A 16,119-nucleotide genomic window follows, 5' to 3' on the forward strand; every position below is an offset into this window, starting at 1 on the left:
ACATGTTTTCATGGTTACCTGGTGGACTATGGGTTAAACAAATGCTTTTTTCATCTTATGTGCTGTAGCAACTCGAAGCATCATCCCTTGCTTAGTGCAACTTATTCAACATGTGATCAAGGGGATGCAGGGAGTAGCCATGCCTACAGATCCAGAAATGGCTACAAAAGGACAGAAAATGATTATTACCGCAGGCCTGGGCCCTATGGTATATCACCGTGTCCCGCAGCCATAGGGAGGAGGAGGAGGAGAAGATCCAACAGGCAGGAATTGTGCAGCAAGATTGATTTATTTAATTATTTTACAAACTCTTTTATAGACTTTTTTCTTCACAGTCCAATTGGACAAAGGACCAGCCACCCCTTGGGGGTGATTGGCCAAAATCCTAAAACATCCATTATCAAAATATTTTTCTACTATACCATAAACAAGACTTTTCAAGGTTGCAGGTGTCTTGGTTGTTTACATTCCCTGCTACCTCTTCTGTGAGAGAGAAAAGTCTCTCACGGACTTAGAAACTAGCAAGAAAATCCTTGCTAGCAGCATTTTTGTATCTACAAATGATGTCACTGCAAATAATTGCAAAACCAAAAAAGACCCAGGGACAGAAAATTAAGTCAATAATAACTAAAGTTTTTAAGGACAATTATTAAGGAAATAAAAGAGGAGGAATTGAAAAGAAATGAGATAGCTTTTTCTTTACAAACAAAGCCTGGGTCTGATAGGTAAAGGCTAGATACTAAAAGAAGAAAGAAACAATGGGAGAAATTCCACTGATTGATGAAAGGAGTGAGAGGGTTTAGTCTTTACAAATCATCCATGGGTCTGCTGATAGGTAAAGATAGATACTGAGAGATGAAAGAAGCAATGGGAAGAACCATAAATTCTATAGGAAAATTAAAAAAAAAAGGGGTTTACATTAGAAGAGGGTCTGTATTAGGCGATTCGGGAAGCCTATACCTCTCAAGTACCTCAGCCAATGCAGAAAGAGAGAGGGAAATGCGGCCAGGAAATTAGGATAAAAAGCAGGCTGCATCCTCTAACTGTCCTGGGTTGCAGTGTATTCTATTACCATCCTCATGAGCTGTTGAAACCAGGTGGGGCAGTGTTTCCTTGCCTCCTTCCTCTGGACCATCTTTCTGTTAATGGCCCATCAATGCCCTGCTGCATGACTCATAGATAACTCCCTCTGGACTATCTTTTGTTAATGAGCCCATCAATGCCTTGCCTCATGATTTCTCATCCCATTGTGAGGTGCTCCACCCAGAGGGAGGAACCAAGCATTCCATCCTGGAAATAATCTGAGATTCCGAACACCACAGACACCCTTTTCCACTGGATTCCCAGAGGACAAGTGCTACATAGCCACCAGTGGACCTTCCGAGGAAGAGCAGACCCTTCTACAGGATCACCGCTTCAACAGAACCACATTCACTGTCGATTTCTCTATTTTCGTTTTGCCTCTGAATCACGAGTTCTTTTACTCAGAGTTAGGATTGAAACGCAGGAGACGCCAGGCTTTTCTTCTAATTGATGTTTATAATTTCTTATCTATAATAGAGCTGCACAGAGTGTGCCTCCAAGTTAACAAGGTGGAAAAATGGCCATGAGTTCTAACTTCCAAGGCCTTTTAAGGTCCAAATTACCCAATTATGGAATGCAAACTAATTTGCTTTTACTTATAATCCAATAACTAACTATTCATGATCCGCACTGCAGGTTTTTTGACCCAATACCAGAACACCCAGATTTGTGAAGAAGGAGAAAAGAAGAAGAACAAATCCACACCCCAAATCCTCCATATTGTAACACACATATATATATATATTATTATATCCCAGAAACCTAAATTCTCTAAACCCAGGGTTCCAACAATCCACCACTTCAGGAGGACTGCAGCCACCATTTTATCAGACTGCTACCGCCACCCTGAATAACAGGGTGTCAGGTTGTATCCTGACTCAGTCAGTTTAAACCAGTGTTTTCTGCTGCCGTTGTGTCCTCTGGGAACAGTTCCCACTCAGCCCGGTCAGCTCGGGACACAGCAGGCAACGGGGGCCAGCCTCTGATATTGGAGGGATCAAAGGTCTGGCTCGTGGGTCCTTCCAAGGGACCGCGGCAATAAAGGCAGACGGCGGAGGAAAGGGGGCAGGCTCAGAGTTGGGTTAAATCCAGAAAGTTTATTGGTCCTCCGAACGGGGGGACCTCAACCACCAGGGGTGCCCAACCCAGAGCACCTGCAGATCGCGCGCCAGGGCATTTTATGGCGGGGGGGCATGGGGGGGGGGTGTACAGAACAACCAACCAGGGAAGGGAAGGGTGCGGCAAACAGAACGAGGGACACATAAAGGAACCAACTGTAACAGGGGAAGGGAGGGACTCCTTTCCCAGGACTAATCACCTGGCCCCCTGGCTAGAACTTTCCAGAAGCCTGGGAGGGGTGGCAGAGTGACAGACAGGGTCCTGGGAGGAGATAAAAATGACAGACAGGGTGATTTAAATAAAACGGGGGGGGGTGTGCCCACTGGGGTACACCAAACTTACAGAACATAGGGGGGAGACCCGGACTGAACTAAGCTAACACACTCCCACAGGAGGCCACTACTGACACGCTGCAGGAGTGGACTGGAGCAGTAGCCAGAGTGTCGACATTGGGGAAAGCCTCGTGTGCCTACCCACAGACTGTCTGCTGAAATAGTCTCTATGGATATCTTTCCTCACGGATCTCCGGTCATTGGGGGGGGCAATCCTCACTGTCATTGTTTTCTTTATGTTAAACTGTTTCTGTGCCTTCACTCGCCACAGGTGGTGCAGGAGACAACGTGACAATTAGATTAGGTGATTAGATTGCACCATTAGAATGATTTGCTTAATAATCTTTCCTTTATATTGTCAGTAAGATTTGGGCCAGAGGTGGGAGAATCATATTTTTAATCCTAGGAGAAGTAGCAAAAACCTTTTACCGTAGCAATTGCTGGGTCTGTGGAAGGCCAGGAGAATCTGAAAACTGGCCATGGGTGGCCAGCCCAGTCAAACCTAAATGGTGAGTCAACACCCTGAGTGAAGTCCATAATGGGACCGGATTTTAGGGTGAAGACAGAAGTCCATGGCGACTCCATTCTTCCGAAAGAGGCGTTTATTGTCTCAATAGAATAGGAGGTGTATACGTGGGAAAAAGTGTTTGTGACTGGACTTTATCTTTGGGTTTATCTATTCGCAGAAGAAGGGGGAGTGTGTAGAAAATTAAATTACTCAAACTGCTGTTTGCAAATAGGTGACAATAGAAAGTGGTAAAACAAATAACAAAGGGAATAAGAAAGTTAGCTCATGTACCTGTCCAAATGTGGAAAGAATGGGAATGGGACATGTTTTCATGGTTACCTGGTGGACTATGGGTTAAACAAATGCTTTTTTCATCTTATGTGCTGTAGCAACTCGAAGCATCATCCCTTGCTTAGTGCAACTTATTCAACATGTGATCAAGGGGATGCAGGGAGTAGCCATGCCTACAGATCCAGAAATGGCTACAAAAGGACAGAAAATGATTATTACCGCAGGCCTGGGCCCTATGGTATATCACCGTGTCCCGCAGCCATAGGGAGGAGGAGGAGGAGAAGATCCAACAGGCAGGAATTGTGCAGCAAGATTGATTTATTTAATTATTTTACAAACTCTTTTATAGACTTTTTTCTTCACAGTCCAATTGGACAAAGGACCAGCCACCCCTTGGGGGTGATTGGCCAAAATCCTAAAACATCCATTATCAAAATATTTTTCTACTATACCATAAACAAGACTTTTCAAGGTTGCAGGTGTCTTGGTTGTTTACATTCCCTGCTACCTCTTCTGTGAGAGAGAAAAGTCTCTCACGGACTTAGAAACTAGCAAGAAAATCCTTGCTAGCAGCATTTTTGTATCTACAAATGATGTCACTGCAAATAATTGCAAAACCAAAAAAGACCCAGGGACAGAAAATTAAGTCAATAATAACTAAAGTTTTTAAGGACAATTATTAAGGAAATAAAAGAGGAGGAATTGAAAAGAAATGAGATAGCTTTTTCTTTACAAACAAAGCCTGGGTCTGATAGGTAAAGGCTAGATACTAAAAGAAGAAAGAAACAATGGGAGAAATTCCACTGATTGATGAAAGGAGTGAGAGGGTTTAGTCTTTACAAATCATCCATGGGTCTGCTGATAGGTAAAGATAGATACTGAGAGATGAAAGAAGCAATGGGAAGAACCATAAATTCTATAGGAAAATTAAAAAAAAAAGGGGTTTACATTAGAAGAGGGTCTGTATTAGGCGATTCGGGAAGCCTATACCTCTCAAGTACCTCAGCCAATGCAGAAAGAGAGAGGGAAATGCGGCCAGGAAATTAGGATAAAAAGCAGGCTGCATCCTCTAACTGTCCTGGGTTGCAGTGTATTCTATTACCATCCTCATGAGCTGTTGAAACCAGGTGGGGCAGTGTTTCCTTGCCTCCTTCCTCTGGACCATCTTTCTGTTAATGGCCCATCAATGCCCTGCTGCATGACTCATAGATAACTCCCTCTGGACTATCTTTTGTTAATGAGCCCATCAATGCCTTGCCTCATGATTTATCATCCCATTGTGAGGTGCTCCACCCAGAGGGAGGAACCAAGCATTCCATCCTGGAAATAATCTGAGATTCCGAACACCACAGACACCCTTTTCCACTGGATTCCCAGAGGACAAGTGCTACATAGCCACCAGTGGACCTTCCGAGGAAGAGCAGACCCTTCTACAGGATCACCGCTTCAACAGAACCACATTCACTGTCGATTTCTCTATTTTCGTTTTGCCTCTGAATCACGAGTTCTTTTACTCAGAGTTAGGATTGAAACGCAGGAGACGCCAGGCTTTTCTTCTAATTGATGTTTATAATTTCTTATCTATAATAGAGCTGCACAGAGTGTGCCTCCAAGTTAACAAGGTGGAAAAATGGCCATGAGTTCTAACTTCCAAGGCCTTTTAAGGTCCAAATTACCCAATTATGGAATGCAAACTAATTTGCTTTTACTTATAATCCAATAACTAACTATTCATGATCCGCACTGCAGGTTTTTTGACCCAATACCAGAACACCCAGATTTGTGAAGAAGGAGAAAAGAAGAACAAATCCACACCCCAAATCCTCCATATTGTAACACACATATATATATATATTATTATATCCCAGAAACCTAAATTCTCTAAACCCAGGGTTCCAACAATCCACCACTTCAGGAGGACTGCAGCCACCATTTTATCAGACTGCTACCGCCACCCTGAATAACAGGGTGTCAGGTTGTATCCTGACTCAGTCAGTTTAAACCAGTGTTTTCTGCTGCCGTTGTGTCCTCTGGGAACAGTTCCCACTCAGCCCGGTCAGCTCGGGACACAGCAGGCAACGGGGGCCAGCCTCTGATATTGGAGGGATCAAAGGTCTGGCTCGTGGGTCCTTCCAAGGGACCGCGGCAATAAAGGCAGACGGCGGAGGAAAGGGGGCAGGCTCAGAGTTGGGTTAAATCCAGAAAGTTTATTGGTCCTCCGAACGGGGGGACCTCAACCACCAGGGGTGCCCAACCCAGAGCACCTGCAGATCGCGCGCCAGGGCATTTTATGGCGGGGGGGCATGGGGGGGGGTGTACAGAACAACCAACCAGGGAAGGGAAGGGTGCGGCAAACAGAACGAGGGACACATAAAGGAACCAACTGTAACAGGGGAAGGGAGGGACTCCTTTCCCAGGACTAATCACCTGGCCCCCTGGCTAGAACTTTCCAGAAGCCTGGGAGGGGTGGCAGAGTGACAGACAGGGTCCTGGGAGGAGATAAAAATGACAGACAGGGTGATTTAAATAAAACGGGGGGGGGTGTGCCCACTGGGGTACACCAAACTTACAGAACATAGGGGGAGACCCGGACTGAACTAAGCTAACACACTCCCACAGGAGGCCACTACTGACACGCTGCAGGAGTGGACTGGAGCAGTAGCCAGAGTGTCGACATTGGGGAAAGCCTCGTGTGCCTACCCACAGACTGTCTGCTGAAATAGTCTCTATGGATATCTTTCCTCACGGATCTCCGGTCATTGGGGGGGGCAATCCTCACTGTCATTGTTTTCTTTATGTTAAACTGTTTCTGTGCCTTCACTCGCCACAGGTGGTGCAGGAGACAACGTGACAATTAGATTAGGTGATTAGATTGCACCATTAGAATGATTTGCTTAATAATCTTTCCTTTATATTGTCAGTAAGATTTGGGCCAGAGGTGGGAGAATCATATTTTTAATCCTAGGAGAAGTAGCAAAAACCTTTTACCGTAGCAATTGCTGGGTCTGTGGAAGGCCAGGAGAATCTGAAAACTGGCCATGGGTGGCCAGCCCAGTCAAACCTAAATGGTGAGTCAGCACCCTGAGTGAAGTCCATAATGGGACCGGATTTTAGGGTGAAGACAGAAGTCCATGGCGACTCCATTCTTCCGAAAGAGGCGTTTATTGTCTCAATAGAATAGGAGGTGTATACGTGGGAAAAAGTGTTTGTGACTGGACTTTATCTTTGGGTTTATCTATTCGCAGAAGAAGGGGGAGTGTGTAGAAAATTAAATTACTCAAACTGCTGTTTGCAAATAGGTGACAATAGAAAGTGGTAAAACAAATAACAAAGGGAATAAGAAAGTTAGCTCATGTACCTGTCCAAATGTGGAAAGAATGGGAATGGGACATGTTTTCATGGTTACCTGGTGGACTATGGGTTAAACAAATGCTTTTTTCATCTTATGTGCTGTAGCAACTCGAAGCATCATCCCTTGCTTAGTGCAACTTATTCAACATGTGATCAAGGGGATGCAGGGAGTAGCCATGCCTACAGATCCAGAAATGGCTACAAAAGGACAGAAAATGATTATTACCGCAGGCCTGGGCCCTATGGTATATCACCGTGTCCCGCAGCCATAGGGAGGAGGAGGAGGAGAAGATCCAACAGGCAGGAATTGTGCAGCAAGATTGATTTATTTAATTATTTTACAAACTCTTTTATAGACTTTTTTCTTCACAGTCCAATTGGACAAAGGACCAGCCACCCCTTGGGAGTGATTGGCCAAAATCCTAAAACATCCATTATCAAAATATTTTTCTACTATACCATAAACAAGACTTTTCAAGGTTGCAGGTGTCTTGGTTGTTTACATTCCCTGCTACCTCTTCTGTGAGAGAGAAAAGTCTCTCACGGACTTAGAAACTAGCAAGAAAATCCTTGCTAGCAGCATTTTTGTATCTACAAATGATGTCACTGCAAATAATTGCAAAACCAAAAAAGACCCAGGGACAGAAAATTAAGTCAATAATAACTAAAGTTTTTAAGGACAATTATTAAGGAAATAAAAGAGGAGGAATTGAAAAGAAATGAGATAGCTTTTTCTTTACAAACAAAGCCTGGGTCTGATAGGTAAAGGCTAGATACTAAAAGAAGAAAGAAACAATGGGAGAAATTCCACTGATTGATGAAAGGAGTGAGAGGGTTTAGTCTTTACAAATCATCCATGGGTCTGCTGATAGGTAAAGATAGATACTGAGAGATGAAAGAAGCAATGGGAAGAACCATAAATTCTATAGGAAAATAAAAAAAAAAGGGGTTTACATTAGAAGAGGGTCTGTATTAGGCGATTCGGGAAGCCTATACCTCTCAAGTACCTCAGCCAATGCAGAAAGAGAGAGGGAAATGCGGCCAGGAAATTAGGATAAAAAGCAGGCTGCATCCTCTAACTGTCCTGGGTTGCAGTGTATTCTATTACCATCCTCATGAGCTGTTGAAACCAGGTGGGGCAGTGTTTCCTTGCCTCCTTCCTCTGGACCATCTTTCTGTTAATGGCCCATCAATGCCCTGCTGCATGACTCATAGATAACTCCCTCTGGACTATCTTTTGTTAATGAGCCCATCAATGCCTTGCCTCATGATTTCTCATCCCATTGTGAGGTGCTCCACCCAGAGGGAGGAACCAAGCATTCCATCCTGGAAATAATCTGAGATTCCGAACACCACAGACACCCTTTTCCACTGGATTCCCAGAGGACAAGTGCTACATAGCCACCAGTGGACCTTCCGAGGAAGAGCAGACCCTTCTACAGGATCACCGCTTCAACAGAACCACATTCACTGTCGATTTCTCTATTTTCGTTTTGCCTCTGAATCACGAGTTCTTTTACTCAGAGTTAGGATTGAAACGCAGGAGACGCCAGGCTTTTCTTCTAATTGATGTTTATAATTTCTTATCTATAATAGAGCTGCACAGAGTGTGCCTCCAAGTTAACAAGGTGGAAAAATGGCCATGAGTTCTAACTTCCAAGGCCTTTTAAGGTCCAAATTACCCAATTATGGAATGCAAACTAATTTGCTTTTACTTATAATCCAATAACTAACTATTCATGATCCGCACTGCAGGTTTTTTGACCCAATACCAGAACACCCAGATTTGTGAAGAAGGAGAAAAGAAGAAGAACAAATCCACACCCCAAATCCTCCATATTGTAACACACATATATATATATATTATTATATCCCAGAAACCTAAATTCTCTAAACCCAGGGTTCCAACAATCCACCACTTCAGGAGGACTGCAGCCACCATTTTATCAGACTGCTACCGCCACCCTGAATAACAGGGTGTCAGGTTGTATCCTGACTCAGTCAGTTTAAACCAGTGTTTTCTGCTGCCGTTGTGTCCTCTGGGAACAGTTCCCACTCAGCCCGGTCAGCTCGGGACACAGCAGGCAACGGGGGCCAGCCTCTGATATTGGAGGGATCAAAGGTCTGGCTCGTGGGTCCTTCCAAGGGACCGCGGCAATAAAGGCAGACGGCGGAGGAAAGGGGGCAGGCTCAGAGTTGGGTTAAATCCAGAAAGTTTATTGGTCCTCCGAAGGGGGGGACCTCAACCACCAGGGGTGCCCAACCCAGAGCACCTGCAGATCGCGCGCCAGGGCATTTTATGGCGGGGGGGGCATGGGGGGGGGGGTGTACAGAACAACCAACCAGGGAAGGGAAGGGTGCGGCAAACAGAACGAGGGACACATAAAGGAACCAACTGTAACAGGGGAAGGGAGGGACTCCTTTCCCAGGACTAATCACCTGGCCCCCTGGCTAGAACTTTCCAGAAGCCTGGGAGGGGTGGCAGAGTGACAGACAGGGTCCTGGGAGGAGATAAAAATGACAGACAGGGTGATTTAAATAAAACGGGGGGGGTGTGCCCACTGGGGTACACCAAACTTGCAGAACATAGGGGGAGACCCGGACTGAACTAAGCTAACACACTCCCACAGGAGGCCACTACTGACACGCTGCAGGAGTGGACTGGAGCAGTAGCCAGAGTGTCGACATTGGGGAAAGCCTCGTGTGCCTACCCACAGACTGTCTGCTGAAATAGTCTCTATGGATATCTTTCCTCACGGATCTCCGGTCATTGGGGGGGGCAATCCTCACTGTCATTGTTTTCTTTATGTTAAACTGTTTCTGTGCCTTCACTCGCCACAGGTGGTGCAGGAGACAACGTGACAATTAGATTAGGTGATTAGATTGCACCATTAGAATGATTTGCTTAATAATCTTTCCTTTATATTGTCAGTAAGATTTGGGCCAGAGGTGGGAGAATCATATTTTTAATCCTAGGAGAAGTAGCAAAAACCTTTTACCGTAGCAATTGCTGGGTCTGTGGAAGGCCAGGAGAATCTGAAAACTGGCCATGGGTGGCCAGCCCAGTCAAACCTAAATGGTGAGTCAGCACCCTGAGTGAAGTCCATAATGGGACCGGATTTTAGGGTGAAGACAGAAGTCCATGGCGACTCCATTCTTCCGAAAGAGGCGTTTATTGTCTCAATAGAATAGGAGGTGTATACGTGGGAAAAAGTGTTTGTGACTGGACTTTATCTTTGGGTTTATCTATTCGCAGAAGAAGGGGGAGTGTGTAGAAAATTAAATTACTCAAACTGCTGTTTGCAAATAGGTGACAATAGAAAGTGGTAAAACAAATAACAAAGGGAATAAGAAAGTTAGCTCATGTACCTGTCCAAATGTGGAAAGAATGGGAATGGGACATGTTTTCATGGTTACCTGGTGGACTATGGGTTAAACAAATGCTTTTTTCATCTTATGTGCTGTAGCAACTCGAAGCATCATCCCTTGCTTAGTGCAACTTATTCAACATGTGATCAAGGGGATGCAGGGAGTAGCCATGCCTACAGATCCAGAAATGGCTACAAAAGGACAGAAAATGATTATTACCGCAGGCCTGGGCCCTATGGTATATCACCGTGTCCCGCAGCCATAGGGAGGAGGAGGAGGAGAAGATCCAACAGGCAGGAATTGTGCAGCAAGATTGATTTATTTAATTATTTTACAAACTCTTTTATAGACTTTTTTCTTCACAGTCCAATTGGACAAAGGACCAGCCACCCCTTGGGGGTGATTGGCCAAAATCCTAAAACATCCATTATCAAAATATTTTTCTACTATACCATAAACAAGACTTTTCAAGGTTGCAGGTGTCTTGGTTGTTTACATTCCCTGCTACCTCTTCTGTGAGAGAGAAAAGTCTCTCACGGACTTAGAAACTAGCAAGAAAATCCTTGCTAGCAGCATTTTTGTATCTACAAATGATGTCACTGCAAATAATTGCAAAACCAAAAAAGACCCAGGGACAGAAAATTAAGTCAATAATAACTAAAGTTTTTAAGGACAATTATTAAGGAAATAAAAGAGGAGGAATTGAAAAGAAATGAGATAGCTTTTTCTTTACAAACAAAGCCTGGGTCTGATAGGTAAAGGCTAGATACTAAAAGAAGAAAGAAACAATGGGAGAAATTCCACTGATTGATGAAAGGAGTGAGAGGGTTTAGTCTTTACAAATCATCCATGGGTCTGCTGATAGGTAAAGATAGATACTGAGAGATGAAAGAAGCAATGGGAAGAACCATAAATTCTATAGGAAAATAAAAAAAAAAGGGGTTTACATTAGAAGAGGGTCTGTATTAGGCGATTCGGGAAGCCTATACCTCTCAAGTACCTCAGCCAATGCAGAAAGAGAGAGGGAAATGCGGCCAGGAAATTAGGATAAAAAGCAGGCTGCATCCTCTAACTGTCCTGGGTTGCAGTGTATTCTATTACCATCCTCATGAGCTGTTGAAACCAGGTGGGGCAGTGTTTCCTTGCCTCCTTCCTCTGGACCATCTTTCTGTTAATGGCCCATCAATGCCCTGCTGCATGACTCATAGATAACTCCCTCTGGACTATCTTTTGTTAATGAGCCCATCAATGCCTTGCCTCATGATTTCTCATCCCATTGTGAGGTGCTCCACCCAGAGGGAGGAACCAAGCATTCCATCCTGGAAATAATCTGAGATTCCGAACACCACAGACACCCTTTTCCACTGGATTCCCAGAGGACAAGTGCTACATAGCCACCAGTGGACCTTCCGAGGAAGAGCAGACCCTTCTACAGGATCACCGCTTCAACAGAACCACATTCACTGTCGATTTCTCTATTTTCGTTTTGCCTCTGAATCACGAGTTCTTTTACTCAGAGTTAGGATTGAAACGCAGGAGACGCCAGGCTTTTCTTCTAATTGATGTTTATAATTTCTTATCTATAATAGAGCTGCACAGAGTGTGCCTCCAAGTTAACAAGGTGGAAAAATGGCCATGAGTTCTAACTTCCAAGGCCTTTTAAGGTCCAAATTACCCAATTATGGAATGCAAACTAATTTGCTTTTACTTATAATCCAATAACTAACTATTCATGATCCGCACTGCAGGTTTTTTGACCCAATACCAGAACACCCAGATTTGTGAAGAAGGAGAAAAGAAGAAGAACAAATCCACACCCCAAATCCTCCATATTGTAACACACATATATATATATATTATTATATCCCAGAAACCTAAATTCTCTAAACCCAGGGTTCCAACAATCCACCACTTCAGGAGGACTGCAGCCACCATTTTATCAGACTGCTACCGCCACCCTGAATAACAGGGTGTCAGGTTGTATCCTGACTCAGTCAGTTTAAACCAGTGTTTTCTGCTGCCGTTGTGTCCTCTGGGAACAGTTCCCACTCAGCCCGGTCAGCTCGGGACACAGCAGGCAACGGGGGCCAGCCTCTGATATTGGAGGGATCAAAGGTCTGGCTCGTGGGTCCTTCCAAGGGACCGCGGCAATAAAGGCAGACGGCGGAGGAAAGGGGGCAGGCTCAGAGTTGGGTTAAATCCAGAAAGTTTATTGGTCCTCCGAAGGGGGGGACCTCAACCACCAGGGGTGCCCAACCCAGAGCACCTGCAGATCGCGCGCCAGGGCATTTTATGGCGGGGGGGGCATGGGGGGGGGGGTGTACAGAACAACCAACCAGGGAAGGGAAGGGTGCGGCAAACAGAACGAGGGACACATAAAGGAACCAACTGTAACAGGGGAAGGGAGGGACTCCTTTCCCAGGACTAATCACCTGGCCCCCTGGCTAGAACTTTCCAGAAGCCTGGGAGGGGTGGCAGAGTGACAGACAGGGTCCTGGGAGGAGATAAAAATGACAGACAGGGTGATTTAAATAAAACGGGGGGGGTGTGCCCACTGGGGTACACCAAACTTGCAGAACATAGGGGGAGACCCGGACTGAACTAAGCTAACACACTCCCACAGGAGGCCACTACTGACACGCTGCAGGAGTGGACTGGAGCAGTAGCCAGAGTGTCGACATTGGGGAAAGCCTCGTGTGCCTACCCACAGACTGTCTGCTGAAATAGTCTCTATGGATATCTTTCCTCACGGATCTCCGGTCATTGGGGGGGGCAATCCTCACTGTCATTGTTTTCTTTATGTTAAACTGTTTCTGTGCCTTCACTCGCCACAGGTGGTGCAGGAGACAACGTGACAATTAGATTAGGTGATTAGATTGCACCATTAGAATGATTTGCTTAATAATCTTTCCTTTATATTGTCAGTAAGATTTGGGCCAGAGGTGGGAGAATCATATTTTTAATCCTAGGAGAAGTAGCAAAAACCTTTTACCGTAGCAATTGCTGGGTCTGTGGAAGGCCAGGAGAATCTGAAAACTGGCCATGGGTGGCCAGCCCAGTCAAACCTAAATGGTGAGTCAGCACCCTGAGTGAAGTCCATAATGGGACCGGATTTTAGGGTGAAGACAGAAGTCCATGGCGACTCCATTCTTCCGAAAGAGGCGTTTATTGTCTCAATAGAATAGGAGGTGTATACGTGGGAAAAAGTGTTTGTGACTGGACTTTATCTTTGGGTTTATCTATTCGCAGAAGAAGGGGGAGTGTGTAGAAAATTAAATTACTCAAACTGCTGTTTGCAAATAGGTGACAATAGAAAGTGGTAAAACAAATAACAAAGGGAATAAGAAAGTTAGCTCATGTACCTGTCCAAATGTGGAAAGGATGGGAATGGGACATGTTTTCATGGTTACCTGGTGGACTATGGGTTAAACAAATGCTTTTTTCATCTTATGTGCTGTAGCAACTCGAAGCATCATCCCTTGCTTAGTGCAACTTATTCAACATGTGATCAAGGGGATGCAGGGAGTAGCCATGCCTACAGATCCAGAAATGGCTACAAAAGGACAGAAAATGATTATTACCGCAGGCCTGGGCCCTATGGTATATCACCGTGTCCCGCAGCCATAGGGAGGAGGAGGAGGAGAAGATCCAACAGGCAGGAATTGTGCAGCAAGATTGATTTATTTAATTATTTTACAAACTCTTTTATAGACTTTTTTCTTCACAGTCCAATTGGACAAAGGACCAGCCACCCCTTGGGGGTGATTGGCCAAAATCCTAAAACATCCATTATCAAAATATTTTTCTACTATACCATAAACAAGACTTTTCAAGGTTGCAGGTGTCTTGGTTGTTTACATTCCCTGCTACCTCTTCTGTGAGAGAGAAAAGTCTCTCACGGACTTAGAAACTAGCAAGAAAATCCTTGCTAGCAGCATTTTTGTATCTACAAATGATGTCACTGCAAATAATTGCAAAACCAAAAAAGACCCAGGGACAGAAAATTAAGTCAATAATAACTAAAGTTTTTAAGGACAATTATTAAGGAAATAAAAGAGGAGGAATTGAAAAGAAATGAGATAGCTTTTTCTTTACAAACAAAGCGTGGGTCTGATAGGTAAAGGCTAGATACTAAAAGAAGAAAGAAACAATGGGAGAAATTCCACTGATTGATGAAAGGAGTGAGAGGGTTTAGTCTTTACAAATCATCCATGGGTCTGCTGATAGGTAAAGATAGATACTGAGAGATGAAAGAAGCAATGGGAAGAACCATAAATTCTATAGGAAAATTAAAAAAAAAAGGGGTTTACATTAGAAGAGGGTCTGTATTAGGCGATTCGGGAAGCCTATACCTCTCAAGTACCTCAGCCAATGCAGAAAGAGAGAGGGAAATGCGGCCAGGAAATTAGGATAAAAAGCAGGCTGCATCCTCTAACTGTCCTGGGTTGCAGTGTATTCTATTACCATCCTCATGAGCTGTTGAAACCAGGTGGGGCAGTGTTTCCTTGCCTCCTTCCTCTGGACCATCTTTCTGTTAATGGCCCATCAATGCCCTGCTGCATGACTCATAGATAACTCCCTCTGGACTATCTTTTGTTAATGAGCCCATCAATGCCTTGCCTCATGATTTCTCATCCCATTGTGAGGTGCTCCACCCAGAGGGAGGAACCAAGCATTCCATCCTGGAAATAATCTGAGATTCCGAACACCACAGACACCCTTTTCCACTGGATTCCCAGAGGACAAGTGCTACATAGCCACCAGTGGACCTTCCGAGGAAGAGCAGACCCTTCTACAGGATCACCGCTTCAACAGAACCACATTCACTGTCGATTTCTCTATTTTCGTTTTGCCTCTGAATCACGAGTTCTTTTACTCAGAGTTAGGATTGAAACGCAGGAGACGCCAGGCTTTTCTTCTAATTGATGTTTATAATTTCTTATCTATAATAGAGCTGCACAGAGTGTGCCTCCAAGTTAACAAGGTGGAAAAATGGCCATGAGTTCTAACTTCCAAGGCCTTTTAAGGTCCAAATTACCCAATTATGGAATGCAAACTAATTTGCTTTTACTTATAATCCAATAACTAACTATTCATGATCCGCACTGCAGGTTTTTTGACCCAATACCAGAACACCCAGATTTGTGAAGAAGGAGAAAAGAAGAACAAATCCACACCCCAAATCCTCCATATTGTAACACACATATATATATATATATTATTATATCCCAGAAACCTAAATTCTCTAAACCCAGGGTTCCAACAATCCACCACTTCAGGAGGACTGCAGCCACCATTTTATCAGACTGCTACCGCCACCCTGAATAGCAGGGTGTCAGGTTGTATCCTGACTCAGTCAGTTTAAACCAGTGTTTTCTGCTGCCGTTGTGTCCTCTGGGAACAGTTCCCACTCAGCCCGGTCAGCTCGGGACACAGCAGGCAACGGGGGCCAGCCTCTGATATTGGAGGGATCAAAGGTCTGGCTCGTGGGTCCTTCCAAGGGACCGCGGCAATAAAGGCAGACGGCGGAGGAAAGGGGGCAGGCTCAGAGTTGGGTTAAATCCAGAAAGTTTATTGGTCCTCCGAACGGGGGGACCTCAACCACCAGGGGTGCCCAACCCAGAGCACCTGCAGATCGCGCGCCAGGGCATTTTATGGCGGGGGGGGCATGGGGGGGGGGGTGTACAGAACAACCAACCAGGGAAGGGAAGGGTGCGGCAAACAGAACGAGGGACACATAAAGGAACCAACTGTAACAGGGGAAGGGAGGGACTCCTTTCCCAGGACTAATCACCTGGCCCCCTGGCTAGAACTTTCCAGAAGCCTGGGAGGGGTGGCAGAGTGACAGACAGGGTCCTGGGAGGAGATAAAAATGACAGACAGGGTGATTTAAATAAAACGGGGGGGTGTGCCCACTGGGGTACACCAAACTTACAGAACATAGGGGGAGACCCGGACTGAACTAAGCTAACACACTCCCACAGGAGGCCACTACTGACACGCTGCAGGAGTGGACTGGAGCAGTAGCCAGAGTGTCGACATTGGGGAAAGCCTCGTGTGCCTACC

This window comes from Aphelocoma coerulescens, assembly GCF_041296385.1.
Source record: "Aphelocoma coerulescens isolate FSJ_1873_10779 chromosome W unlocalized genomic scaffold, UR_Acoe_1.0 ChrW_unloc_scaf_2, whole genome shotgun sequence".
Classification (NCBI taxonomy): Eukaryota; Metazoa; Chordata; class Aves; order Passeriformes; family Corvidae; genus Aphelocoma; species Aphelocoma coerulescens.